The sequence below is a fragment of the Podarcis gaigeae genome (assembly GCF_964106915.1).
Source record: "Podarcis gaigeae genome assembly, chromosome: 10".
In the NCBI taxonomy this organism is placed as follows: domain Eukaryota; kingdom Metazoa; phylum Chordata; class Lepidosauria; order Squamata; family Lacertidae; genus Podarcis; species Podarcis gaigeae.
This window is the reverse complement of record NC_139686.1, coordinates 1542149-1570020: the sequence shown is the minus strand read 5'-3', so window position 1 is coordinate 1570020 and position 27872 is coordinate 1542149. Positions and strand designations below refer to the sequence as shown.

The 27872-nt window shown below is 47.3% G+C and overlaps 2 protein-coding genes and 1 long non-coding RNA gene across 19 annotated transcripts in view; 2 read left to right on the top strand and 1 right to left on the bottom strand.

Moving 5' to 3' along the window:
- The window catches only part of LOC310826021 (uncharacterized protein), a 156844-nt gene that overhangs the window by 17662 nt on the left and 111310 nt on the right, over positions 1-27872 (bottom strand). For 3 of the 15 annotated variants that reach the window (XM_083700452.1, XM_083700446.1, XM_083700455.1), the window contains 2 exons: positions 1649-1821; positions 554-692 (listed from right to left, as the gene is read on the bottom strand). The exons of 1 other annotated variant lie outside the window; for it this stretch is intronic. The gene's annotated coding sequence lies outside the window, so the exon portion shown is untranslated. 11 more of the 15 variants (XM_083700458.1, XM_083700457.1, XM_083700454.1 and 8 more) reach the window with 11 other exon arrangements.
- Positions 1-27872, top strand: part of LOC310825931 (uncharacterized protein) — a 148766-nt gene that overhangs the window by 84027 nt on the left and 36867 nt on the right. The gene's annotated exons all lie outside the window — the stretch shown is intronic.
- Positions 1-27872, top strand: part of LOC310826297 — a 153036-nt gene that overhangs the window by 118741 nt on the left and 6423 nt on the right. Inside the window, exon 3 of the long non-coding RNA XR_014555709.1 lies at positions 17187-17269. This is a non-coding gene — a long non-coding RNA (uncharacterized lncRNA). The remainder of the gene's footprint in view (positions 1-17186; positions 17270-27872) is intronic.

The window sequence follows — 27872 nt, the reverse complement described above, 5'->3', positions numbered from 1 at the left end:
AGGGCACAAAGAGAAGGGGATGACAGAGGACGAGATAGTGGGATAGTGTTCTCGAAGCTACCAGCATGAGTTTGACCAAACTGTGGGAGGCAGTGGAAGACAGAAGTGCCTGGCGTGCTCTGGTCCAGGGAATCACGAAGAGGCGGACACGACTAATCGACTAAAAAACAAGAACATCAACAGCAACTTAGGGACCAACTTCTTCATATAGTGATGGGTAGTAGGAGATGGTAGTTGGAGTACCCTTCTGAGAGAAACCCCACCCCACCCTCCCACGATATACAAGGGTCTGGTGACATCTGTTTCAGTGTATCTGAAGAAGTGTGCATGCAGACGAAAGCTTATACTCAGGACAATCTTAGTTGGTCTCTAAGGTGCTACTGGACTATTTTTTAATTTTTTATTTCAACTGTGTCAGACCAACACGGCTACCTACCTGAATCGAGATGTCATGGGGTGTTGGGGAGCAGTAGTTCCTTTGGTGGGGGACATGTCCTGCACCTTCTGGGGTCATTTTTCCACCCTTGGTCCCCACCCTGCATTCAGCTCTCACCTGTGGCTTCCAGAAGCTGTCAGCATGCAACAGGGGTTCCAGCAACGGCTTCAACCGGCCGGCTAACCCAGGTGAGGAAAGCTGATGGGTCTCAAATCCTTGGGGGGCTGGGGAATTCTGCTGCACCTGAAGTCAAGCCCTGGTGGATGGAGAGGAGGAGAACAACCGTGAATCCCACAGTCCAGAAGGCAGATTCTGCCCGTGCGGAAGAGGAACGTGAAGGGCAGAGGGGGCACGTCCACCTGGAGGCTTGTTATCTAGTCCCAGGGTGACTCTCACATTGAATTATATATAAATTACAGTATTCAAATGCGCCTGCTCCCACTTCATATTCTGCTATTACTCTACTCTGCTTGTCTGTTTATTACTTGAGCGCTGTTTTGGCCCCTGCCTTGGCCCTGTGGACCTGAAGGAGCATCTTCACCCCCCCTCACTCATTCCATGCAGGGAGGTCCGCCTCCGAGGGTCTTCTGCTGGTTCCCTTGCTGTTAGAAGTGAAGTTCCAGGGAACCTGACAGAGGGCCACCTGCCCCATGGAATGCCCTACTTTCGAGGGCAAGGAAATAGGCAACCATCTGACATTTAGAAGACAGCTGTATCAGGAGGTTTGTAATGTTTGATCTTTTACTGTCTTGTATATGTACTGTACTGTCGGGAAGGTAAACGGTGTTTCTGTGCACTGCTCTAGTTTGCCAGAAGTGGCTTAGTCATGCTGGCCACATGACCCGGAAGCTGTACGGCGGCTCCCTCAGCCAATAAAACGAGATGAGCGGCACAACCCCAGAGTCGTCCGCGACTGGACCTAATGGTCAGGGGTCCCTTTACCTTTACCTATATGTACTCTAAGCTGCCCAGAGGGGCTGGGGGAAAAGACGAATACTAGAACTTCTACAGTGGTACCTCGTGTTACAGACATTTCAGGTAACAGTCTCTGCTAACCCAGAAATAGTACCTTTTGTTAAGAATTCGTATTGCAATATCAGCTTACGAAATGTTATGGGCGGAGAAAATCACAGGGTTGCCATAAATTATAATCCCACCCACAAACTCTCATTCACATACAGTCTGTAAATTTGGGAAGGTCACACACCTCACCTGTGCTAATACTGGCCGTCTTTGGCCTGCACAGGGACACCCGGTGTGTAGAGCCTCCAGCCCCAGGCACTGTCTATCCTGAAAATGGCTCCTTTGACTGGGAAGATTCATGCAGACGCTGTCATCGGATGCTGATGGATTGTATCTCAGCTTGTCAGTCACTCTGACATTACCTTCAAAGAATAAGAGGAACAGAAATGCTTTTGAGGTGCAACTTCTGTATCAGCCCTGAGAGCCATTCCATGGACTCTGCATCCCTGTTTCTGATGACAGGTGTACATTATCCTCACCCTCAATGGAAAAGACAATAAAGATGGAAGCCTGAGAGAGAGGAAAAGGTTTCTGGCTGCTTCCTGGGTGGGATTGGGGAAACCAAGAGCCGCTTCTGAGAAGGCCTCCCCCCTCCCCTCTTCCTCTCGGGATTTCCTCTCCTCTCCGGGGGACCAGTGGGTGGACTGGGCAGAATGGCTGTGTCTGGACAGGGCAGGGGCTTATGGGGCGGGAAGAGGATGGAGCTTGCAGGAAGGAAGGGTGGGGGGACTGGACCCCCACTTTCCAGGGATCCCTCTCTGGTCGCCTTGAAGGGGGGTCGATACCTGAGCGGGAGGGAGAAGCCAATGCGGCCCCGCCAACTGTCCCCCCCACTGCTGCGCTTCCTTGCCCCGGGGGTGCCCCCTCCTCCCCTAGCCCTTGCCCCCCTCCCATCCCTGAGTCTCCCCTGCACCCAGACGCCCCCTTGGCTCACTCCTTGCCGTCTCTCCGTCCCTAATGCCCCCCAAGACGAGCCGGGGAAGGTCAGGGGGGTCTCTATCCCGGCGCCTCCCGCACCCATTAACCCTTTCTGGCCCCCCAGGGAGTCCTCGTGGGTGGGCGCCCCATCTCCGACCCTTGGCAGCACGCGTGCCGGGATCCAGGCCCCACGGAAGGCGCTTGGGGGAGCTGGCGGGGTCTCTGGGTCCTTTTCTCCCCTCTCCCCCCCCCCCCCGCGACCCCTTTACCTCTTTGTCCTCGCTCCCAATTCTCCTTTCCTTTCCTGCAGCATCGAAAGCCGCCGCCCCCCTAGATCTACGGGGCAGAGCAGCAATCCGGAGAGGAAGCTCCACTTCCGGGAGAAGCAGGCAGGTTGGGAGGGGGCTCACCCCACCCCCATTTCCGGAGCAGAAGCCGGATTAGAGGAGGAGGAGGAGGAGGAGGAGGAGGAAGGGGTGGGATGTTTGGGGGCGGGATCTGGGGTTGTGGGGGCGGGGGGAGAGGAGGAGGTGCCGGGAGGGGAGAGAAAATATTGAAGGGGGGGAGAGGAAGAGGAAGGTTTTCCCCTCCCCTTTTCCTTTAGTGGATCAGGAGAGCGGGGGAGGGGCTGATCCCGGAGATCCGGCTGCAAAGAGGGGTGCCCCCCACAAGTGCAACATCCTCCCTTCCCCTACCCCACGAGCTTAGATCCCTCCGTGTTTTAAGTCTTGGTGCTTGGCAGTTAGACGACCCCCCCCCAACATCCCAGCTCCCCACCCCAGCCTCTGACTCAGGCCAGGACAAGGACCCTGGACACAGGCCCCGTCCAGGCACAACAGCCAAGAGGCTCAGAAAAGCAGCCGATACAATGGGAGCCAGAAGCGGATTCCAAAATCTGAGGGATCCCTTGGACCAGAAACAAGGAGACCAGCCAGGAAGAGGAGAGCAAAAGAGCAGCCAGTAGGTCTTGATGGAAGACTGTCGCCACAGGACTCCCACCTGCCACCAGGTGGAACAAGATGGAAGCCCCCAACAAAAGAAGACCCCAACTTTTATTAGCTCCTAATCCCCCATGCGTGGTACACGGGTGGCACTGTGGGTAAAAGCCTCAGCGCCTAGGACTTGCCAATCGAAAGGTCGGCGGTTCGAATCCCTGCGGCGGGGTGCGCTCCCGCTGCTCGGTCCCAGCACCTGCCAACCTAGCAGTTTGATTTTTTTTTATCATAATTTTTTTATTGTTTTTACAAAACGAAAAAAAACAGGGAACAAGGGTATAGGAAAAACAAACAAATCACAAACAAATACATAAAACATGACTTCCCCATACCTCCCCTTCTCTGCATCATTATTTTATATTGTGTCAGCAACCCTTCAGTCAATTTCTCTATATGTTCTCATTAAGTTTCCCCCTCTAATTTACGATTTACAGCTGTAGTTCTTTGTTTCTAGCCTCTCGACATCTTAACCGTCCGATATTTTACAATAGTTCTTAAGGTATGATTTGAATTTTCTCCAATCTTCCTCCACCGCCTCCTTCCTCTGGTCACGGATTCTGCCGGTCATCTCTGCCAATCCCATATATTCGATCACCTTCGTCTGCCATTCCTCCAGAGTGGGTAGTTCTTGCATCTTCCAATACTTTGCTAAAAGAATTCTTGCTGCCGTGGTTGCATACATAAAAAAAGTCTTATCCTTCTTCGGTACCAATTGGCCCACCATGCCCAGAAGAAAAGCCTCTGGTTTCTTTGAAAACGTCCATTTAAGGACTTTCTTAATTTCATTATAGATCATTTCCCAGTAGGCCTTAATTTTTGGGCAGGTCCACCAAAGGTGATAGAAGGTTCCTTCAGCTTCCTTACATTTCCAACATTTGTTATTGGGCAAATGATAGATCTTAGCAAGCTTGACTGGAGTCATGTACCACCTGTAAATCATTTTCATAATATTTTCTTTCAAAGCAGTACATGCTGTGAATTTCAAACCGGTGGTCCATAACTGCTCCCAGTCAGCAAACATAATGTCATGACCAACATCTTGTGCCCATTTAATCATAGCTGATTTTACCGTTTCATCCTGTACATTCCATTTCAGCAGCAGGTTATACATTCTAGATAAGTTTTTTGTATTGGGTTCTAACAGTTCCGTTTCTAGCTTTGACTTTTCACTCTGGAATCCTACTTTCCTGTCCAGCTTAAACACTTCATTTATTTGGTGGTAATGTAGCCAATCTCTAACTCTATGTTTTAATTTTTCATAGCTCTTTAATTTAAACTTTTCTCCATCCTTTTCTAACATTTCATCATATTTTAACCAATTTGAGTCCATGTTAAGTTTCTTAACTGCTTTTGCTTCCATTGGTGATAACCATCTGGGGGTTTTATTTTCCATTAAATCTTTGTACCTGATCCAGACATTATACAATGCCTTCCGTACCATATGGTTTTTAAAACTCTTATGCACTTTCACCTTGTCATACCACAGATACGCATGCCAGCCGAGGTTATTATCATAACCTTCTAGATCTAAGATGTCTGTGTCCTCAAGAAGTAGCCATTGTTTTAGCCAGCAAAAAGCTGCTGCCTCATAGTAGAGCCTCAAGTCCGGCAGGGCAAATCCCCCTCTATCTTTTGCGTCTGTTAAGATCTTAAACTTAATTCTGGGCTTTTTGCCCTGCCAGACAAATTTAGATATATCTTTTTGCCACCTCTTGAAACACTCCATCTTGTCCAGAATTTGTAAAGTCTGAAACAGGAATAACACTCTCGGCAATACATTCATTTTGATAACAGCTATACGGCCTAACAAGGAAAGTTTCAGTCTAGACCATATATCTAGATCCCTTTTGACTTCTGTCCAGCATTTCTCATAATTGTCCTTAAATAAGTTAGCATTTTTTGATGTTAAGTTTACCCCCAGATATTTAACTTTTTTAACAATTTCCAAACCCGTTACGTTTTGAAATCTATCTTTTTCTTCCGGTATCAAATTTTTCCCCAACACTTTGGTTTTTTGTTTGTTCAATTTGAATCCTGCCACTTGACCAAATATCTCAATTAGGTCCAACACTCTTTTCGTACTCTCCTCTGGCTGTTGCAATGTTAGAACTAAGTCATCTGCAAATGCCCTTAATTTATAATGTTTCGCTCCGACCTGAATACCTTTAACCAGCGGGTCCATTCTAATCATGTTTAACAAAACCTCCAGGACAGATATAAACAGGAGGGGAGACATGGGGCATCCCTGTCGTGTACCCTTTTCTATTGATATATCATCCATCACCCAACCTAGCAGTTTGAAAGCACCCCCGGGTGCAAGTAGATAAATAGGGACCGCTTACAAGCGGGAAGGTAAACGGCGTTCTGTGTGCTGCGCTGGCTTGCCAGATGAGCTTGTCACGCTGGCCACTTGACCCGGAAGTGTCTGTGGACAACCCTAGAGTCTGTCAAGTACGGGCAGGGGTACCTTTACCTTTACGTTTAATCCCCCATGCTACATCCCCCAGACTACATCATGACTAGAATCATAGAATCCTAGAGTTGGAAGAGACCACAAGGGCCATCGAGTCCAACCCCCTGCCAAGCAGGAAACACCATCAGAGCATTCCTGACATATGGTTGTCAAGCCTCTGCTTAAAGACCTCCAAAGACACTCCTTGGCAGCAAATTCCACTGTCGAACAGCTCTTACTGTCAGGAAGTTCTTCCTAATGTTTAGATGGAATCTTCTTTCTTGTAGTTTGGAACCATTGCTCCGTGTCCGCTTCTCTGGAGCAGCAGAAAACAACCTTTCTCCCTCCTCTATATGACATCCTTTTATATATTTGAACATGGCTATCATATCACCCCTTAACCTCCTCTTCTTCAGGCTAAACATGCCCAGCTCCCTTAGCCGTTCCTCATAAGGCATCGTTTCCAGGCCTTTGACCATTTTGGTTGCCCTCCTCTGGACCCGTTCCAGTTTGTCAGTGTCCTTCTTGAACTGTGGTGCCCAGAACTGGACACAGTACTCCAGGTGAGTACTTCTGCTGCACCTGAAGTCAAGCCCCGGTGGATGGAGAGGAGGAGAACAACCGTGAATCCCACAGTCCAGAAGGCAGATTCTGCCCGTGCGGAAGAGGAACGTGAAGGGCAGAGGGGGCACGTCCACCTGGAGGCTTGTTATCTAGGCTTGTTTTGGTATGCTAAGTCAGGGTTTTACTGTCAGTTACATTTTTGCTATTTTTTGGATCCTGTTATGCTTATCTGTCTTCGATCATTATGGAGAAGCAAGATCTGCAGCCTAAAGCCCTCAACAGCCTCGGCCCTGTGGACCTGAAGGAGCATCTTGACCCCCATCGCTCAGTCCGGACAGGGAGGTCCGCCTCCGAAGGTCTTCTGCTGGTTCTCTTGCTGTTAGAAGTGAAGTTCCAGGGAACCAGGCAGAGGGCCTCCTGCCCCATGGAATGCCCTTCCTTCAGAGGGCAAGGAAACAGGCAAGTAGATAAAGTAGATAAATAGGTACCGCTCCGGCGGGAAGGTCAACAGCGTTTCCGTGCCCTGCTCTGGTTCGCCAGAAGTGGCTTAGTCCTGCTGGCCACATGACCCGGAAGCTGTATGCCGGCTCCCTCAGCCAATAAAGTGAGATGAGTGCCGCAACCCCAGAGTCAGCCACGACTGGACCTAATGGTCAGGGGTCCCTTTACCTTTACCTATATGTACTGTAAGCTGCCCAGAGCGGCTGGGGGAAAATACTAATACTAGAACTTCTACAGTAGAACCTCGGGTTACAGGCGCTTCGGGTTACAGAGTCTGCTAACCCAGAAATAGTGCTTTTTGTTAAGCACTTTGCTTCAGGATAAGGACAGAAATTGCACGGCGGCAGCAGGAGGCCCCATTAGCTAAAGTGGTACCACAGGTTAAGAACAGTTTCAGGTTAAGAATGGACCTCCAGAACAAATTCAGTTCTTAACCCGAGGTACCACTGTATTATTATTATTATCATGTGATTCTTTGTGGTTATTTTGCAATTTGTACTGCAATATCAGCTCACGAAATGTTATGGGTGGAGAAATTCACAGGGTTGCTGTAAACTATAATCCCACCCACGAACGCTCATTCACATACATTCTGTAAATTTGGGAAGGTCACACACCTCACCTGTGCTAATACTGGCAGTCTTTGGCCTGCACAGGCACACCCGGTGTGTAGAGCCTCCAGCCCCAGGCACTGTCTATCATGAAAATGGGTCCTTTGACTGGGAAGATTCATAAAGTCGCTTTCATATCTCAGCTTGTCAGTCACTCTGACATTGCCTTCGAAGATTAAGAGGAACAGAAATGCTTTTGAGGTGCAACTTCCATATCAGCCCTGAGAGCCATTCCATGGACTCTGCACCCCTGTTTCTGAAGACAGGTGTACATTATCCTCACACACAGTGGAAAAGACAATTAAAGATGGAAGCCTGAGAGAGAGGAAAAGGTTTCTGGCTGCTTCCTGGGTGGGATTGCGGAAACCAAGAGCCGCTTCTGAGAAGGCCTCTTCCCTCCTCTCTTCCTCTCGGGATTTCCTCCCCTCTCCAGGGGACCAATGGTGGACTGGGCAGAATCGCTGTGTCTGGACAGGGCAGGGGCTCATGTGGTGGGAAGAGGATGGAGGTTGCAGGAAGGAAGGGGTGGGGGGACAGGACCCCCACTTTCCAGGGATCCCTCTCTGGTCGCCCTGAAGGGGGGGTCGATACCTGGGCGGGAGGGATAAGCCAAGGTGCCCCCCCCCCGGAGATTCCCCAAGGAAGCCACGATGGAGACGTGTCCCCAAAGACTGGTCTTCCTATCTCCTCCCCCCAGTGCTCCTCTTCCCTTCCCCCCATCCTCTCTCCCGGTGTCTCCCCTGCACCCAGAGGCCCCCTTGGCTCACCCCTCGCCGTGCGCCCCCATCTCTCCGTCCCTATTGCCCCCCCAATGGGAGTGGGGGAGGGACAGGGAGGTCTCTATCCAGGCGCCTCCCGCACCCATTAACCCTTTCCTGGCCCGCTTTTCTCTGCACCCCACGGAGTCCTCATGGGTGGGCACCCCATATTCGCCCCTTCGCAGCACGCGTGCTGGGATCCAGGCCCCACGGAAGGCGCTTGGGGGAGCTGGAGGGGTCTCTGAGTCCTCGTCTCCTCCCCCCACCCTTGGCCCCCTTCCTCTCTCCCGGAGTCTCCCCTGCACCCAGACGCACCCTTGGCTCACCCCTCACCATGCCCCCCCCATCTCTCCGTCCCTATTGCCCCCCCAAGATGAGATGGGGAGGGACAGGGGGTCTCTATCCAGGCGCCTCCCACACCCCTTAACCCTTTCCTGGCCCTTCTCTCCGCGCCCCAGGGAGTCCTCGTGAGTGGGCGCCCCATCTCCGCCCCTTCACAGCACGCGTGCCGGGATCCAGACCCCACAGAAGGCGCTTGGGGGAGCTGGGGCTCTCTGGATCCTCTTCCCCCCCCCCACGACCCCTTTACCTCTTTGTCCTCGCTCCCAATTCTCCTTTCCTGCAACATCCATGGGGGAGGGGTCCCCTGCCTCTTCCCTCCCCTTTCCAAATGCCCCCCATGAGCTACGGGGCAGAGCAGCAATCCGGAGTAGTAGCTCCACTTCCGGGAGAAGCAGGCAGGGTGGGAGGGGGCTCACTATGAGATTTTGCCCAGCTTCGGCCCATCAGAAACTGATACAGGCTCATCTCATCTTGAGCCCAAACACAGTAGTCCACACAGCAGAAGGATAAGCAGTATGTGCCACATTCTTAATTTTATTTCCACTCTATGCTGAGAGAATACAAACATGCATCTTGCCTCTGTGAGAGCAGAGAAGCAACTCCTCTCGGAAACAAAGAACACCGAGAGAAACAGTGAAAAACAGGAAACCAGTGTACGTCACATCCAGTCTCCCATTCCCGTGGGAATCCAACAGTAACTCTGACTGTGGAATGCAAAACAATGTCTTGTGACTGCAGTTGCTGCTCAGTGAGGGAAATAGAAACCAACATCCTCCCCCTTTCTGTGAACATCACTGGGCAGCGTGTTCGTACAATATCAGTACAAACCCAACTTCTGCACATAGGTACTGTGTTGATCCCTTGATACAACCTTGGACAATACATCAGCAGGAATTTCATTACCTGACATATAGGACACCGTTACGAGTCCCTTCTGAACACATTCCCTAGCATGTTGCAGTTTCAATTGCAAATGCTTCGTGCTTTGCTTACAACCTTCAGAATTCAGCAAAGCCAAACATGCTTTGTTGTCTTGGTAAACCTGGATTGGACATATGACAGGAATTTTCATGTCTTTGCACAATTGTAACAACCATTCACCATCTTTAAGTGAATAAGACAGTGCATTCAGTTCAGCTTCACAAGTACTTAAGCTAACTGTTGTTTGCTTCTTGCATGACCAATCAAATAGACCCTGATTGTACATGTAGCAAACTCCAGACGTACTTTTCCTGTCAGTAGTGTCACTTGCATCTGCAAATATCTCAAGACCAACAGACTTCTGATTGTTAAATCTTAGTCTGTAATGCATAGTGCCTTTCAAATAGCGTGCTATGCGTTTCAGAGCTTTCCAATCCTTAACAGTAGGATTGTTGACTTGTCTGCTTAGCAAATTACAGCTAACAGCAATGTCAGGTCTTGAACATCTGGCAATGAAGTTTAGTTTGCCTAGCACACTTCTGTACAGTGTAGTGTCAGAAAATGCTCCTTCAGTGTCATCTACCTGATAACCTGTTGTCATCGGTGTCTCTACAGGGTTAGCATCCATCAGGTTTAGTTTGCTTAACACATCAGCAATTTTCCGTGACTGGTGTACTAGAATGTTACCATCTTGATCTCTCTCTATTTCCAGAGATAGGTAGTTGTTTACCTCACCAAGATCTTTCATGTCAAAGTGCTCTTTCAGTTGAGCTTGTTGGAATTCTGCCTCGGTCAGAGGTATGTGCCTATCTGTCCAGGCACCGGCTGAATTCCTTTTGACCTCCCCCTGGGACTCCCGGCAGGTAAAACAGATGAGGTCCGTATCGGCAATTTTTCCCAGACTGTGAGAAAAACACACCACTGCTTCTCCTCCTCCCTGCATATCCCCAGGGAGGGGAATCAGACAGACAGAAGTGTATTTACGTGCCTTTATTTCTGTCTTTAGCAGCCATACATACAAAGATGTCTGCACTCTTCGAACAACAGAGAGAAACTCCAACTCCACCCATGTACATCCTGTACATATATCAGGTGACACACTGAGCTAATATCCTGTGCTCAGTACGGAGAAAGGACTGCCCCTTTATTTCCATGGTAACAGTCACAAACATCCTGTCTGGCTTTCCAGCCAGCAGCAGCTGGCTTAGCTGCTTCTTGCTTCCGCATTGCTTCTTTATAGTAACATACTCCCCCTAAAGAATCAATGCGTGCAGCGAGCAATGCATGATCCAGAGAAGAAAACAAACAGTTGTTATATGTATAACATTCCCCTGTTGTTTCAGTTCCACCCTTGGAACTACCCACCACTGGTTTTACCAATGTACCTCTCTGGTTGTGTGACTTCCAAGGAATGAGTGCATTTGCATTACCTTGGTTAGCAACTCTCTGTTGTGCCTTTGTCTCTGACTCAGACACAGCTTCAATTTGACCTTGGTCGTTTTCAACAGCAACACATGCAATAGCTAGGTTGGCAAACTCTTTTGAATACCTCTTGGGTGGTGCACCCTTCGTTGCTCTCTCAGACCTACGTAAGAGGTGCTGCTCTTCTTTGCTTTCTGGTTCAGCCTCTGAACTCTCTGGAGAACCAGTACTAAACGTAATCAGTGGTTCGTCCTCCTCCTCTGAGGGTCTAGTCATTATGTGAGATTTTCTCTCAATGACTGTGACAACTGAGCTGTCTGAGCTATCGCTGTCATCATCTGTACTACTGAATTCAATAAAATCAACATCATCATCATAATCAGAATCATCATCTCCTGTGGGAAATGTGTGAGCAATCACTCTCTCCTGTTCAGGAGCACTCTGAGAATCACCTGACTAGATTCAGACAAAATTACTCTGTAGAGACCCTTTTCATAACCCACAAAACTGCCTCTGGCATTCTTTACTCCACCCGGAGCTTCTGTCCTCACATGAGACCCAAAAACCTTGAAATGGGCAACAGAAGGTTTTCTGTGGAACAGTTTCTCAAAAGGAGAACTTCCCAACTCTTTTGAAAACTTTCTTAACCACGTATAAGTATATGACATTAGCGACTCAGCCCAGTACTCATGTGGCAGATGCGAACTAAGCAATTGTGCCTCCATTCCCTTTCGCAATTCTTTGTTCACCCTAACACAGACACATCTCTTCCATGCTTCTTCGGAAGCTGCAATTTTGTGTCTTATCCCTTTCTTCTTCAGGAACCTCTGGAAATCCTGTAAAAAAAAAGGTTGTTGCGGCAGCTGTGGCCGTTGCTGCTGCTGTTGCTGTTGCCTATCCTCAGTCTCATCACTGTCATCAGGATACCATTGGAAAATTCCCACATTCTCCCCCCACTTGGCATTGTACTCAACACTTCTTGTGAGCCTAAGTGTCTTAGAGTCAGTCATCATTATTCTGTAAGAACCTTTCTGATAACCTAGAAAGATACCATGCAATCCACGCTTGCCTAACTTGGAGCTTTGTGGTGTGTGAACCCACATGTCAGAACCAAAAATTCTCATGTGTTTGATGTAAGGTTTCTTGCCAAACATCTTCTCATGGGGGTACAACCAATCGCTGAAGATAACCTGCGATTATAACTGTAAACAAAACAAGCCAAAGATTCCACCCAATAACTCTCTGGAAGATTGGCATCATGCAGCAAGGTTTTTAACCCTTGAAGCAATGTTTGATTTGCCCTCTCGCAAAGTCCATTCTGCCATGGCGAGCGAGGACTAGACAAATCATGTTGAATTCCTTCCTCAGTTAGAAAAGCTTCAAACTGCTGAGAAGCACAGAATTCCTTGAACCTTGGAAAAGTCTCTGATTTCTGCTTGAGATTGTACACATAAATATACCTGGAAAATGCATCAATGAGAACCATGAAGTACCTGTTTCCATCCAAAGAGGGCGACAGTGGACCAACCAAATCAGCATGAACAACCTGGTATGGTTCTGTAGCTTGCCTACTAGACACCTTACCTTTCACAGCCATTTTCACCTTGTTTGCTACGCATGCCTTACACTTCCTGTGGTACCTGCAGGGTTTAATAGTCATACCTTCAACCAAGGCAGGCATTTTAGATACTGCCTCAAAATGCAAATGACCAAATTTCCTGTGAAATTCATGAATACATCCTGCATGCAAACTTTTGTTAGAACCTGCAATGCAACAAGTTTCATCCTGCACATCATCATCAAAATATAAAACAGACAAACGATCAACAAATTCAGCATGCAATACATAATCGTTTTTCTTTGTGATGGTGCACTTCTTGTTCTGGAAGGAAACATCAATTTTCTGTTCATTCAGCTGCGCAACACTGAGTAGATTGTGTGAAGCATCTGGAACGTAGAGAACATCTTGTATCGATAAGTCCAAACTGTGAAGAACAACAGTTCCGTAGCCTTGACTGGGGATCGTGTGGTCATCCGCCTGGTGAATCGCACCTTCCTGTGGTGTAAAAGACACGAACAGTCGCTTGTTGTTGCATAAGTGGTGTGTTGCACCTGAATCCACCATGAAGAAAGATCTAGTCATCTTCTGGACCTTTGCAACCTTTGGAGTAACGCTGACTGTGGAATGCATGGTATCTTTCTAGGATATCAAAAAGGTTCTTAAAGAATAATGCTGTATCATGCAGCAAGGTTTTTAGACCTTGAAACAATGTCTCATTTGCTCTCTCACAAAGTCCATTCTGCCATGGCGAGCGAGGACTAGAAAATTGTGTTCCTTTCCAGGAAATGCATCAATGAGAACCATGAAGTACCTCTCTGTTCCTCTGCTAGCAGCCATTCTTCAGTCCGATTCCATTTCTCTGGGCCCATAACCAAGAATGTGAGATTTTGCCCAGCTTCGGCCCATCTGAAGCTGATACAGGCTCATCTCATCTTGAGCCCAAACACAGTAGTCCACACAGCAGAAGGATAAGCAGTATGTGCCACATTCTTAATTTTATTTTCACTCTATGCTGAGAGAATACAAACATGCATCTTGCCTCTGTGAGAGCAGAGAAGCAACTCCTCTCGGAAACAAAGAACACCAAGAGACACAGTGAAAAATAGGAAACCAGTGAACGTCACATCCAGTCTCTCATTCCCGTGGGAATCCAACAGTAACTCTGACTATGGAATGCAAAACAATGTCTTGTGACTGCAGTTGCTGCTCAGTGAGGGAAATAGAAACCAACATCCACCCACCCATTCCTTCAGCAGAAGCTGGATTGGAGGAGGAGGAAGGGGTGGAACTTATGGGGGCGGGATCTGGGGTTGTGGGGTGGGGTGAGAGGAGGAGGGGAGGGAAAGAATTGAGGGGGGAGAGGAAGCTTTCCCCCCTCCCCTTTTCTTTAGTGGATCAGGAGAGTGGGGGAGGGGCTAATCCCAGAGATCCAGCTGCAAAGTGGGATCCCCCCGACAAGTGCAACATCCTCCCCTCCCCCACCCCAGCCACGAGCTTAGATCCCTCCGTGTTTTGGTATTGGTGCTGTTCAAACCAGGAACGGGGGGGCAGTTAAACGACTCCCCCCAAATGCCAGCTCCCCACCCCAGCCTCTGACTCAGGCCAGGACAAGGACCATGGACACAGGCCCCATCCAGGCACAACAGCCAAGAGGCTCAGCAAAGCAGCCGATACAATTGTAGCCAGAAGCAGATTCCAAAATCTGAAGGATCCCTTGGACAAGAAACAAGGAGACCAGCCAGGAAGAGCACAGCAAAAGAGCAGCCAGTCGGCTTGGTCTTGATGGAAGACTGTCGCCACAGGACTCCCACCTGCCACTAGGTGGAACAAGATGGAAGCCCCCAACAAAAGAAGACCCCAACTTTTATTAGCTGCTAATCCCCCATGCTACACCCCCAAGACTACTTCATGACTACATCATTGACACATCACACAGAGGAGGGGTTGAGGGAGGAGAAGAAGAAGAGTTTGGATTTGATATCCTGCTTGATCACTCCCCTTCAGGAGTCTCAAAGCGGCTAATATTCTCCTTTCCCTTCCTTCCCCACAACAAACACTCTGTGAGGTGAGTGGGGCTGAGAGACTTCAGAGAAGTGTGACTTCTCTGAAGGAGGAGGAGTTGTGGTGGTAACCTGAGGGTCTTCTCACCTGTCCGGTTCCTCCATCCCCTCCCCATGATTACATTCCTAAAGAAAAAGAGGAGTTAACTGTTTCCTGCCCCCAGAGGGAAGGGCTGGTCACTGTCCTGTGTTTCAGTCCGTACTGAATCCACTTCCATATGCAGGTCCTTTGTGAGTGGAATGATCTTCTGCCTCGGACTATCAGGGTTGGCATGCCAACTGGGTAGGGCTCACTGCAGACAGGTTGGCCGCCTTGTGTCAAGTCTCCCCCCTTTGATAGTCCTTCCCTCCTGGTGTAAAATAAAAGTGGAACAGTGCAGATCCGATGTATGGCTAATTTTGTATGAATTTATAACAGAAATGTTGTGTATGTCATGTGTGTGTGTTGTGTTTGTACAAACTGAATGATGGGGGGGGGGGTTGGTTCCTGCCACATATGAATCCCAATTCCAAAGAAGGGCAGTGCCAAAGAATGCTCCACCTACCACACAATTGCACTCATCTCACATGCTAGCAAGGTCATGCTTAAAATGCTACAAGGCAGGCTTAAGCAGTATGTGGACCGAGAACTCCCAGAAGTGTAAGCTGGATTTCGAAGGGACAGAGGAACCAGAGACCAAATTGCAAACATGCACTGGATTATGGAGAAAGCTAGAGAGTTCCAGAAAGACATCTACTTCTGCTTTATTGACTATGCAAAAGCCTTTGGCTGTGTCAACCACAGCAAACTATATCAAGTTCTTAAAGAAATGGGAGTGCCTGATCACCTCATCAGTCTCCTGAGAAATCTCTTTGTGGAACAAGAAGCTCCAGTTAGAACCGGATATGGAACAACTGATTGGTTCAAAATTGGGAAATGACGACGACAAGGCTGTATATTCTCTCCCTGCTTATTTAACGTAAATGCAGAATTCATCATGCAAAAGGCTAGACTGGATGAATCCTGTAATAAAAAAATCAAGGTTTTATATATTTGTAATAAATGTTCATAAATTTACCAAGCAAGCACATACATAGATATGTCGACCAAATGTCTGGAGCAGCACAGGAAGACCGTCCTGAAACCATTTTGACTCCCAAACTGACCAAATGTTTTCTCTGCAAGGAGGGAGGGGGTGAGGGAACCTTCCCATTGTCTCAGGAATTGGGAAATCACCATCTCAAAGGAATGGCCAGACTACCAGTAAAGGGAATCAGATAAGGCATTATCAGATAACCTGGCAGGCAGGAAAAATGACAACATTCAAATTTCTGTTGCAGACCGCCTTTTCTGTGATGCAGGTATGATGTTTGTGGGGGGTGGTCTGGGGTTACGCCCCTTCTGTGATGTAGGAGGGGTGGTCTGGAGCTCCAGGGCAGGGAATTTAAAGTGTCTATATAAGGGCAGGCACGCCTTGGTTCGGGGTCCTCCTCAGGGGAGCACCCTGTTGCAGCAGATCAATCAAGATCAGGCTTACTAGCTGCTTTCCTTCTCAATAGTCTCTGGATGTCTCTGTTGTTTTTTCCTACCGATGGAGAACCCACAAGGGACTCTATAAAGGGCTCTTGTGTCCCCCATAAGGGAAGAAGGGCAGCTTTTGTTTACAACAGATGGCACCCCAGATGGGACCTTCGGTTGGCCGGATTCTGGGGGCAAGGAAGGACTGGTGATCCAGTGCGCACCAGGCCATTTGCCAGGAGGAGCCACCAGTCCTCTAGTGACCCCAGGGTCTGGAATGAACTGGAGTTCCAGCGGGGCTAACCAGAGGAAGCAACGCTTGATCAGGCCGGCCACAAATTTATTTATTTTTTTAAAATAATCTTTATTGATTTAAATTACACACATATACAAAGAATTTGGAATCTCATACTGCATCTCCCCTTCCGGTCTGCTCCCTTTTCTCCCTCTTTCTGCTCATTGCCATTGCACCACCAGTCCCCAGGCTCTGAGCCTTCTTCCCTTGTGGGTCCCCCAACTGGTGCCTCCTCCCCCTTCACCAGCCAGTCCATGACAACAGCAGCAGCTACAACACTGTGGTCCTCTGGTGGGAAAACTCCTGAGTACATGACTGAATCAAAAACTCTGGGACTATGGAAAAATACTATCTTCCTCAAACCCCAGAATGAGCAGGAGCTCTGGGGTTGCCCCATGGGGTTCATGAGTGAAGATGCCCCCCCCAGGAGATTTCCCCGGTACCTGCAGCCCCTCCTCCCCCTCTTGAAATTAGGCTTGGGGAAAATATCCCATTCATTTACAGTATTTCAAGTTTTCTTCAGAACGCGCAGGGCAGGAGGAAGCGATGAAGTTCTGGTGAAGAAGCAGTGCTTGGAGATCATGCGGTGGGGGGGGGGGTGACAGAGTTTGGTGCAAAAACCAAAGGTACTTTCATCTAAAATTATACTCATGATTGTGAGATGTTGCCTTCATTATTTCATTATTATACAGTTTAACATATAAACACCAGAACATCAAATATACCTCATGCTTGTAGGAATGATTTCCTACTGAGTTCATTGCTCAGAGTGGACTCTGAGAGGAAGACGTCCCACACTCCATACATCTAAATGGGTTCCCCAAGTGAGAGTCCCTGGATGTTCCTTAAACACTCCATTGTAAATAAAGCACTTTTTGCAATCTTTTCATTTAAACTGCTTCTCCTCTCTGAGTTTGTGGATGGCTTGAAGGGTTTCAATTCCTAAAGTTCTTCCTGTCCGTGAGTCTGTTGATTTAGAACTTCCACTAGGACTCAACCTCTATCTACTTTCCTGATATTTATAAGGTTTGTGTTTTGTGTGAGTTTGTTGACATAAATCAAGGGTTCCTCTCTGACTGAAGCTCCTTCCACAGTCCATACATTTAAATGGTTTCTCCACTGTGTGTCTGCTGATGTCTTCTAAGGCTTCCATTTTCACTAAAGCTCATACCGCACTCTACACATTTATACGGATTCTCCCCTGTGTGAATCCGCTGGTGTAATTTAAGGTATCCATTATCACTTAAACACTTTCCGCACTCCAGGCATTTATATGGTTTCTCCCCTGTATGAGTCCGTTGATGTCTTCTAAGGTTTCCATTACCAGTAAAGCTCTTTCCGCACTCTATACATTTATATGGTTTCTCCCCTGTATGAGTCCGTTGATGTCTTCTAAGGTTTCCATTACCAGTAAAGCTCTTTCCGCACTCTATACATTTATATGGTTTCTCCCCTGTGTGAGTCCGTTGATGTTTTCTAAGGCTTCCATTTTCACTAAAGCTCATTCCACACTCTACACATTTATACGGTTTCTCCCCTGTGTGAATCCGCTGGTGTAATTTAAGGTATCCATTATCACTTAAACACTTTCCGCACTCCAGGCATTTAAATGGTTTCTCCCCTGTATGAGTCCGTTGATGTCTTCTAAGGCTTCCATTATGACTAAAGCTCATTCCGCACTCTATACATTTATATGGTTTCTCCCCTGTGTGAATCCGCTGGTGTAATTTAAGGTCTCCATTCTGACTGAAGCACATTCCACACTCCAGGCATTTATATGGTTTCTCCCCTGTATGAGTCCGTTGATGTCTTCTAAGGTTTCCATTACCAGTAAAGCTCTTTCCGCACTCTATACATTTATATGGTTTCTCCCCTGTGTGAGTCCGTTGATGTTTTCTAAGGCTTCCATTTTCACTAAAGCTCATTCCGCACTCTACACATTTATACGGTTTCTCCCCTGTGTGAATCCGCTGGTGTAATTTAAGGTATCCATTATCACTTAAACACTTTCCGCACTCCAGGCATTTAAATGGTTTCTCCCCTGTATGAGTCCGTTGATGTCTTCTAAGGTTTCCATTACCAGTAAAGCTCATTCCGCACTCTATACATTTATATGGCTTCTCCCCTGTGTGAATCCGCTGGTGTAATTTAAGGTCTCCATTCTGACTGAAGCACATTCCACACTCCAGGCATTTATATGGTTTCTCCCCTGTATGAGTCCGTTGATGTCTTCTAAGGTTTCCATTACCAGTAAAGCTCTTTCCGCACTCTATACATTTATATGGTTTCTCCCCTGTGTGAGTCCGTTGATGTCTTCTAAGGTCTCCATTAAGACTGAAGCACCTTCCGCACTCCAGGCATTTAAATGTTTTCTCCCCTGTATGAGTCCGTTGATGTCTTCTAAGGTCTCCATTACCAATAAAGCTCTTTCCGCACTCCAGGCATTTAAATGGTTTCTCCCCTGTGTGAGTCCGTCGATGTGCTCTAAGGTTTCCACTATCAGTGAAACGTTTCCCACACTCCATACCTTTAAATGGTTTCTCCCCTGTTGGAGGTCGTTGATGTGAACTATGTGTGCTCATTCAATGAACATAGTCCACATTTCACACATTTTAATTTCTATTCCTAATGGGGGGGAGGTGACCCATCCCCTGTAGTTCTGACTGCCTTCTCTATCTCCTTCTTCAGAGTGGGAGGAAAGGGAATCCTGTTTTGGTTTCAAGGAAGAGAACTAAGGGAAAGAGAACAAATCAAGCTCAATTAGCACCTTCTCCTATTTCAATGTCTCCTACATTCCCTCACCTCCTACCCATGTTCCCATTTTTTAGGAAGTGAAGTTGCAATGTCATCAAATAATAATAATTCATGAGCAACTATCAAAATCCTTGTTGATACTAAAGGGTTAAGAGGTAACAAGTCGTTGTAATCACTGAGCAGCTGGAAGTCATTAAGCATCCAGGAATATGAGTTAGTTTGTATAAAGAGTCAGTTCACCCATGTTTCTCTCTTCTTCTTCTCCCTTTGATCTGACTCGCAGACTCAGTTTGTGGCCAAGGGCGTGTTTGCTGATATGAGTTAAGTTTAGAGTAAAGTTTTCTTTATGCCGGAGATAAAAGCATGTGTGCTTTATCGCCAGGGTTTTTCTTTTGTGAATAAAGTTTTTCCCTGAGTTCCAAAGTACTTGCTCCAGGATTCTTCATTGAAAGGTACTGACTCTCCTGCCTTCTTCAGCCGCTGCACGAAATTCTCTGCTGAGATAAGACTTATGGCGTTGGAAGCGCACTGGACGTTTACTTAACATTAAACTAATTAAAGTTTAATGGACAGGTTATGGGTGTTTGTACGTCAAGAAGGAGATAAGGAGTGCAGTTCAGAGTGATTTATGAAAGGAATGGAGCGAAGACAGAAGCGGTTGCCGACAACGAAAGCCTTCAAAGCAGCTTGAGTCCTGCAACGTGCCGAGAAAAAAGTTTTAAACAGGCACTGCGCAATACCTAGGGATTAATATGACAGCAAAAAAATTGAATTTGTTTAAAGATAATTATGAGAAATATTGGTCAGAATTTTAAAAAGATTTAGAAATTTGGTCAAAATTGAAGCTTTCCTTGTTGGGTCGAATTGCTGTTATAAAGATGAATGTATTGCCAAAAATGTTGTTTTTGTTTCAAACTTTGCAGATTGTGGACAAGATGGATTGTTTCAAGAAGTGGCAGAGAGATATTTCCAAATTTGTCTGGCAGGGCAAAAAGCCCAGAATAAAATTTAAAATATTAACTGATGCTAAGGATAGAGGTGGGTTTGCCCTGCCGGACATTAAGCTGTACTATGAATCGGCAGCATTCTGCTGGTTGAAAGATTGGCTGCTTCTTGAGAACACTGACATTTTGGATTTGGAAGGGTTTAATAATGCTTTTGGGTGGCATGCATATTTGTGGTACGACAAGGTTAAAGCTCATAGAGCATTCAAAAACCATATTGTCAGAAAAGCGGTGTTCAATGTCTGGATAAGATATAAAGACTTACTGGAAAGCAAGACCCCAAGGTGCTTGTCACCTATGGAAGCTAAGGCTCTGAAAAGACTCAATATAGTGGCCAAGTGCCCGAAATATTGGGAGATACTAGAACAAGAAGGAGATACATTAAGATTGCAGAGTTTTGAGAAACTAAAAGATAAAGTGCGAGATTGGTTGCATTATTATCAAATTAGAGAAGCCTATAATTTGGACAAAAAAATAGGCTTCCAGGTGGAAAAATCAAAATTGGAAACGGAATTGTTAGAACCTAAAGCTAAGATACTTTCAAGAATGTATAACTTGCTGTTAAAATGGAACACACAGGATGAAACGGTCAAATCAGCTATGATTAAGTGGACGCAAGTTATTGGTCATAACATCATGTTTGCTGACTGGGAACAGTTATGGACCACTGGTGTGAAATTTACGGCATGTAATGCCTTAAGAGAAAATATTATGAAAATGATATACAGGTGGTACATGACCCCAGTCAAGCTTGCAAAAATTTATCATTCGCCTGATTATAAATGTTGGAAATGTAAAGAAACTGAGGGAACATTCTTTCACCTTTGGTGGACATGCCGAAAGGTTAAGGCTTTCTGGGAAATGATCTATAATGAACTGAAAAAGGTCTTTAAATATACCTTCCTTAAGAAACCAGAGGCCTTCCTCTTGGGCATTGTCGGTCAATTGGTGCCAAAGAAAGACAGAACATTCTTTATGTACGCAACAACCGCAGCAAGAATACTCATCGCAAAATATTGGAAGACACAAGATTTGCCCACTCTGGAAGAATGGCAGATGCAAGTGATAGACTACATGGAGATGGCAGAAATGACCAGCAGAATCCGAGACCTGGGAGAAGAGTTGGTGGAAGAGGACTGGAAGAAATTTAAAGACTATTTGCAGAAACATTGTAAAATGTTTGAATGTTAAAATGATGTTGGATCTAAAGAGAATAGGGCATCAGTGATATAGTTAAAAGGAGTATGCAAAAATTGTTTTAAAAAAAGGGGGGCAAAGACCAGAGTAATATTATGTCAAACTTAATAAAATGACACAAGGGATTAATTTATAAAGAATATGTAAAAATTGATCTGAAAAGAGAAGAAAAATAGGAGACATAATAGGTTGAAATATGTAATCTTAAATGAGATCTGAAAGAGGGTAAGGATTTGCTGAATTTGATTGTGTAAAGGGAAACACAAAAATGGGAGGTGTGAGGAAGTCAAGAAAGAGGGTTATATAGATCGTAAGTTAAAAATTGGAGTTTCTTTGTATTTCCTTTTTCTTTCTTTCTTTGTGATGTATTTTTTCTTTTGTTGTTTTTTTGTTGTATGTTGTATGTCTGTTATATTATATAAAATCTAAATAAATATCTTTTTTAAAAAAATAAAATAAAATAAGCAGGCACTGTGCAGTTTGTATTCACTGGAAGACGTCCTATTCCTCAAGGAGCCACCTCAGCAGCTGGGAGACGGTCTACAGGTGTGTGAGTATCGTTCCTAAGCCCCAGGGAGGATGGCAGAGTCCCAGGAAAGTTTTGCTGTCCCGTTTACGCGACTCAATGGGAAAAATTGGCAAGATTGGAAGGCTAGAGTAAGGGTTTGGTTGCAAGCAAAAGAGTTGTGGAGTTGTACTGAAGCACCACCTTTACAGGCAGCTGCAGACGCGTCTGCAGAAGACAAAGCAGTAGCAGCAGCTTCACAGAAACGTGACAGGAAAGCCCAAGGTCTATTAGTTTTGGCAGTGGGACCAGAGCAAATGCCTTACGTTTCTGAGTTAAAGAACACGCATGAGGTCTGGACGGTTCTGCAGCGGCTAAATTCCAGAAACACTGCGGGGGCCAAGATCCATGCTACAAGATGTTTGTTTGATTTACGTCTCCAACCGGGAGCGTGTGTAAAAGAACATATTGCCAAAATGGTGTCTGCCTTTAATCAACTAAGACAGCTGGGCATTCCTTTCTCCATGGAGCAGCAGGCATACATATTGTTGTCTTCTCTTGATAAAAGCTATGAGACTCTAGCTTTAACTTTGGAAGCTATGCCTTCAGCTGAATTAACCCTTGAATACATTTCTTCTCGGCTTGCAGATGAACAGGATAAAAGTCAAAGAGAAAGAGGTTTGTCATCAAAGGGGGGTTGTGCTGTGCCTAAGAGTGGGGATGCTGAGTTTGAGAATACAGTAAATGCTTTTGCAGCTAGATACTGTTTTCGCTGTGGTTCCTCTTCCCATTTAATCAGGAACTGCACACGTGAACCTGGTCAAGACAGCACCAAGGCCGTTACCCCTAGTTACCCCTAGTTACCAGACAAGGAGTTCCAGGGGACGTTGGAGAAAAGGAGGAGGTCGTGGCTACTCCCACAGCACACAGCACATGGCTTCAGCAATGGCATTGATGCAAGGGCGTGGCCAAGGCAGCAATCTACACTGGTTAATCGACAGTGGTGCATCTCACCATCCGGGCAGGCATTTGCAAACCCTTAAAGTTGTGACAATGGCAGATTCAACTAAGCGTTCCTTAGAGACCGTAGGCACAGTGTTCTTGAATTGTTTGCATACAGAAATGGATGCCTATGTCCTATAGGGAATGAAGGGGTGTATTTTGTCTGTGTCAGAACTTGATAGAGATGGGTTTAAAACTGTGTTTGAAAATGGGGTTTGCACTATTTCAAAGAAAAACGTATCTCTTTTGCAGGTGGAATGCAGAAATGGGTTATATTATTTTGAGACAAGTCCAGATGAAGTTGAACAGGTTCATGCTGGTTGTGTGAACTCGCCCACCCATAATTCTTGTGTTCACTTATGGCACCGCCGTTTGGGACATATTAACTTTCAGTATGTTAAAAGGCAACCTGAATTATCAGAAGGGTGCAAAATGAACAAATATACTAAGTATTTGGATTGTATTGCATGCAAAAGGGCGAAGGTTCATAGATGCAGCTATCCCAGTTCACATAGGAAATCTGACAAAGTATTCCAACTTGTGTATATGGACCTATGTGGCCCAAGGGAGGTTTGAGGTATGCACTGTGTCTCTCGGATGACAAAACAAAAGTCACATGGTTTTTTCCTCTTGCCGTAAATTATAATCCCACCCACAAACTCTCATTCACATACAGTCTGTAAATCTGGGAAGGTCACACACCTCGCCTGTGCTAATACTGGCAATCTTTGGCCTGCACAGGCACACGTGGTGTGTAGAGCCTCCAGCCCCAGGCACTGTCTATCCTGAAAATGGGTCCTTTGCCTGGGAAGATTCATGCAGTCGCTGTCATCAGATGCTGATGGGTTGTATCTCAGCTTGTCAGTCACTCTGACATTGGCTACAAAGAATAAGAGGAACAGAAATGCTTTTGAGGTGCAACTTCTATATCAATCCTGATAGCCATTCCATGGACTCTGCACCCCTGTTTCTGATGACAGGTGTACATTATCCTCACCCTCAGCGGAAAAGACAATAAAGATGGAAGCCTGAGAGAGAGGAAAAGGTTTCTGGCTGCTTCCTGGGTGGGATTGTGGAAACCAAGAGCCGCTTCTGAGAAGGCCTCCCCCCTCCCCTCTTCCTCTGGGGATTTCCTCTCCTCTCCAGGGGACCAGTGGTTGGACTGGCCAGAATGGCTGTGTCTGGACAGGGCAGGGGCTTATGGGGCGGGAAGAGGATGGAGCTTGCAGGAAGGAAGGGTGGGGGGACTGGACCCCCACTTTCCAGGGATCCCTCTCTGGTCCCCTTGAAGGGGGGTCGATTGCTGGGCGGGAGGGAGAAGCCAAGGCGGCCCCTCCGGAGAGTCCCCAAGGAAGCCACGATGGAGACCCCCCCCCCCACAATCTGCCATCCCCCAGTGCAGCCCTTCCCTGCCCCGGGAATGCTCCCCCCTACTTCCCCGACCCCCTCCCTCTCTCCCGGGGTCTCCCCTGCACCCAGACGCCCCCTTGGCTCATCCCTCGCCCTGCGCCCCCCATCTCTCCGTCCCTATTGCCCCCCAAGACGAGCAAGGGGGACAGGGGGGTCTCTATCCTAGCTTCTCTCCGCGCCCCAGGGATGCCTGCGCGGGGGAAAGGGGGCCAGGGAGCCCTCGTGGGTGGGCGCCCCATCTCCGCCCCTTTGCAGCACTCGTGCCGGGATCCAGGCCCCACGGAAGGCGCTTGGGGGAGCTGGAGGGGTCTCTGGGTCCTTTCCTCCCCTCTCCCCCCCCGGGACCCCTTTACCTCTTTGTCCTCGCTCCCGATTTTCCATTCCTGCAACATCCACGAGGTGGGGTCCCCTGCCTCCTCCCTCCCCTTTCCGAAAGCGCCCCCCCCCCCAGCTACGGGGCGGAGCAGCAATCCGGAGTAGAAGCTCCACTTGCGGGAGAAGAAGGGAGGGTGGGAGGGGGCTCACCCCCCCCATTCCTGGAGCAGAAGCCGGATTGGAGGAGGAGGAGGAGGAAGGGCTGGGATGTTTGGGGCGGGATCTGGGGTTGTGGGGGCGAGGTGAGAGGAGGATGTGCCGGGAGGAGAGGGAAAGAATTGGGGGGGGGGAGAGAAGGTTCTGGAGATCCAGCTGCCAAGTGGGTCCCTTCCCTCCTACCAGGTTTGCATTGCAAGATCCCACCCCACCCCACGAACTTAGATCCCTCCGTGTTTTAGGTGTTGGTGCTGTTCAAACCTGGAATGGAGGGGGGGCAGCTAAAAGACTCCCCCCCAATCCCAGCTCCCCACCCCAGCCTCTGACTCAGGCCAGGACAAGGACCCTGGACACAGGCCCCGTCCAGGCACAACAGCCAAGAGGCTCAGAAAAGCAGCCTGTTAAGGAAAAATCTAGGTGTGAGGCTGCTCAGTCACAATAGGTTCAAAGAGCAAATTTGAACCCCGAGGATGGGGTGACAAGGACTTTTAAAACTTTCCCACCACATCCCAGAATACAGTTCGAAGGGGAGGGGTTAACCTTGGCAAACATGTCCAGACAAGTTACAGATTGGTAGCCGTGTTGGTCTGCCATAGTCAAAACAAAATAAAAAAATTCCTTCCAGTAGCACCTTAAAGACCAACTAAGTTAGTTCTAGGTATGAGCTTTCGTGTGCATGCGCACTTCTTCAGATACACAGTGTATCTGAAGAAGTATCTGAAGTGTATCTGAAGAAGTGTGCATGCACACGAAAGCTCATACCTAGAACTAACTTAGTTGGTCTTTAAGGTGCTACTGGAAGGAATTTTTTGTTATGTCCAGACAAGTCCTTGGTACAAGATTAGCATAAGCAGACATGGCAGGGCAAGACTCAGGTATAAGATTAGCATAGACAAATATATCTTAAGTACCCACTGTTACCGGAAAAATCTGAGGGCTCCCTTGGACAAAAAGTAAAGACACCAACCAGAGTAAATTGGAGCAAATCGGCAGCCTGTAGGCTTGGTCTTTATTGAAGAAAGACTGTCGTGACAGGGTGCCCCCCTCACTTGCAGGTGAGAGGAAAGACCCAGAAGAATAGTGTGCAAGGTCTTATAAAAACTTTTGAAATTCCCCTCCTCTAGGTCTAGCCCACCCCCAGAAACATCATGCATACATTACAGAAAGGAGGGGTTGAGGGAGGAGTTGGTGGTAACCTGAGTGTCTTGTCACCTGGCTGGTTCCTCCCTTCCCCCCTTCCCCTGAGTCACTTCCAGGAGACAAAGGGGACTTGGCAGTTTCCTGCCCCCTGAGGGAAGATCTGATCAGTGTCCTTTGTTTCAGTCCATGCTGAATCCACTCCCATATGGAAGTTCTTTGTGATCTTGATTGTCTTCTGTCTGGGATCATCAGGGTTGGCATGGGCAGGGCTCCAGTGTATGTGCTGAGACGGTGAAGGGATTATGGCTGACCAGAACCAAGCCACCCCCTTTTGATAGTCCTTGTCATATGGAATAAAATAAAAATGGAACAGTGCAAATCCGATGTATGGTTGATTTTTTCTATGAATTTATAACAGAAGTGTGGCGTATGTAGTGTGTGAGTGTGTGTGAAGTTTGTACAAACTGGATGATGGGGGGGGGGGTTCCTGCTACACCACCACCCAAAAGTACAATAGAAGTTCCTTTGCATGTCTGGAGCCTGAGGCGAGTCAGGGGATGAGATTTGGCTTCCTTTGGCTAACAATGAGCCCAGCAATTGTCACCTCTGGGAACGTCCTGGAGTCCTTTTGCCAGGGGAAAATAGCTTTGGAATGGGGGGAACTGGGAAAGGAGATGATTTTATATTATTTTTAAAGCTAGGTGAATTCCCTGAGCTGTCAGGTTGGAAGGATATATTCAGGCATAATATTTGTAATATTTAACTTTAAAGATGTGCCCCCCCCCCTGTAATTTCCATAACAAGCCAATACAATTGTAGCCAGAAGGGGATTCCAAAATCTGAGGGCTCCCTTGGATGAGAAACAAGGAGACCAGCCAGGAAGAGCAAAGCAAAAGAGCAGCCATTAGGTCTTGATGGAAGACTGTCACCACAGGACTCCCACCTGCCACCAGGTGGAACAAGATGGAAGCCCCCAACAAAAGAAGACCCCAACTTTTATTAGCTCCGAATCCCCCATGCCACACCCCCAAGACTACATCATGACTACATCATTGACACATCACACAGAGGAGGGGTTGAGGGAGGAGTTGTGGTGGTAACCTGAGTGTCTTGTCGAGAGCCAGTGGGGGGTAGTGGTTAAGAACAGTGGACTCGTAATCTGGGGAACCGGGTTCGCATCTCTGCTCCTCCATATGCAGCTGCTGGGTGACCTTGGGCCAGTCACACTTCTCTGAAGTCTCTCAGCCCCACTCACCTCACAGAGTGTTTGTTGTGGAGGAGGAAGGAAAGGAGAATGTCAGCCACTTTGAGACTCCTGAAGAGGCGTGATAAAGCGGGATATCAAATCCAAACTCCTCCTCCTCCTCTTCTTCTTCTTCTTCTTCTTCTGTGATGTAAGGAGGGGTCTTGAGCTCCAGGGCTTGAGCTCCCATTCAATTTTAGTATTTCAAGTTTTCTTCAGAACGCGCAGGGCAGGAGGCAATGATGAAGTTCTGGTGAAGAAGCCATGCTAGGAGATCATGCGGTGGGGTGGGTGTGACAGAGTTTGGTGCAAAAACCAAAGGTACCTTCATCTAAAATTATACTCACTATTGTGAGATGTTCCCTTCATTATTTCATCATTATACAGTTTTACATATAAACACCAGAACTTCACATATACCTCATGCTTTTAAAGTGCCCTTTCCCTGCGCCCGTTCATTTCCCTGGGTAGACCGGAGGAGCGAGGAGCGTATTTTATGAATGAACAGACTATTTGCCTACAGGAGCGTCCTAACCAATCAGCCTGCACCGAGCGCAGCCTCCAGCCAATCAAGACAATGCATTTGGTCTGCAGTGTCAGCTCTTGCAGGCCTCCTTTACCTTCTGACAAGCTGTTGACAGCTCCCTGCTCTGAGAAGAATGGACTGACACCTCGTATCCTTGCTAATCCCGTCAAAATTGATATTGTATCAATTCATTTCCAAAACGA